Source organism: Pteropus vampyrus, unplaced genomic scaffold (genome assembly GCF_000151845.1).
Source record: "Pteropus vampyrus isolate Shadow unplaced genomic scaffold, Pvam_2.0 Scaffold281, whole genome shotgun sequence".
NCBI lineage: Eukaryota > Metazoa > Chordata > Mammalia > Chiroptera > Pteropodidae > Pteropus > Pteropus vampyrus.
In genome coordinates this window covers 672,204-673,915 of record NW_011889062.1, presented here as the reverse complement: position 1 = coordinate 673,915, position 1,712 = coordinate 672,204, and the positions used below count along the sequence as shown (strand labels likewise).

The 1,712-nt window shown below is 32.0% G+C and overlaps 1 non-coding gene across 1 annotated transcript; it reads right to left on the bottom strand.

Annotated features, from left to right (window-relative positions):
* Positions 1-1,012: 1,012 nt before the first annotated feature.
* Positions 1,013-1,115, bottom strand: LOC111729798. Its single transcript, XR_002776390.1, has one exon. It is a non-coding gene; the product is annotated as a U6 spliceosomal RNA (small nuclear RNA).
* Positions 1,116-1,712: the final 597 nt, after the last annotated feature.

Sequence of the window (1,712 nt, the reverse complement as noted above, 5' to 3'; positions counted from 1 at the left end):
CCTACATTCGATCCTTTGGTTCCGGGGGTGCTCTGTACCTACCTTGGTGGTTTCTGATTTGAGAGAGAAAGCACATCCACTGCATTTCTGCATGTGGAGGCCAGTCAGAGAGAGCTCCTGGCCTCTTCTGATCTGTAGCATGAGGCAGCCTTTAGTTGAGATGCATTTCCTTAGTTTAATGTTGTTGCCACTTTGTATTCTTTTCTTGCAATAACCTGTAGATTCCTAATATTATAATTGCGAGTCCTGTGCGAGTTCTTTAGCAATTAAAACTTCTGTCACGATTAGTGAATCTGCCTCCAACAAGAACAAAGAATAAAACAAATTTTTAAAAATCAGAAGAAACAATGCAAGGAAGAGAGAAAAACTAAAAATAAGACAAAAATTTCTAACTCATTCTCAAGAGGAAAAGAGAAGTTATTTATTGCATCCAAAATTATAGACTTGGATCTATTTGAAAAAATTAGTAGAAGGTTTGGAAGATAAAGTAGAGGAAATCTAAAAGAGGAAAAAAGGCAGAGAGAAGGAAAATAGTGGAGAAATGATCCACATGTTTAAATATTTTCTGATAGAACTATAGAATATCAGAGAAAATGCAGTGAGGAAAAATTAATAAAGAAATAATTCGTGAGAGTCCCTAGGATGGAAAAAAATAACCCCATATTGATGTCGTTCACCAAGTACCAGCCCAGTGAATTGAAATAAACTCAACCAAGATATATCATTATTCAATTTGGTAACACTAGAAATAGAAGAAAAGGTTAGAGAGAGAAATACCAAAACAGAGGATTGATTATCGAATTCTAGCAATAATGAGAAAAATCTAAAATACTTTTGGAGATTTTTTAAAAAGCTATTTACAAAGAATAATTTTAAATTACAAAATTAGAAACAAAAATTTCAGAAATATCTATTTTTGTAAGTTATTGTCATAAGCATATGCTTCCAAAATATATCAAGATTTTTTTTCTCATGACATAGAACAGATGTTAATATAGTTTTGTGTGTATGTGTGTGTAGGTAATGCTTCATAAATTTGCATGTCGTCCTTGTGCAGGAGCTATACTGATATTCTTGATACTATTCCAGTTTTTGTATATATGCTACAAAAGCAAGTACCACTATAGGATTTTCACTAATATGACTACTAATAAGTAAAAAATGTCATAAAAATTATTTTAAGTGTTGCAAATAGTGATCACATATATTTCAATAGGAGAGACAACAAATTTTTCTAAATCATAAATGATCCTGTGCTGGACTTGCAGACTCTAGTAAATAAAGTGTTGGTGTGCTGATTTTAATAATTATTTGTTAGATGAGTTAGAAAATATTAAACATTTTAATTTTAAAAAGGTAAATTCTGGAAATTTATCATTTTGGTCACTGAAACACATGATACTGACTGGGTATCCTTCCTGATAATGCTGGGTTTCTGTGTGACAGTGAAATACAACCACGGAAGAACAGGCATCACAAGAAGTGGAACTTAAAAAACGGTATTTATCATTGTATCATTTGATTCATTCCTGTGTTATGCAATCTGGGTTTGCAATCTACATTTCCAGAAAAATTTCCTAAAGGCAGTATTGATATTCTGTTTTTTATTCCTTACCAAAGAAAGTTACCTCTTTCCTTTCTCCCTCTTTTATATCGAATGATATGTACCTTGATAGCAAGGAATAGAGAAGAGAAATATGTCTCTTTGCCAT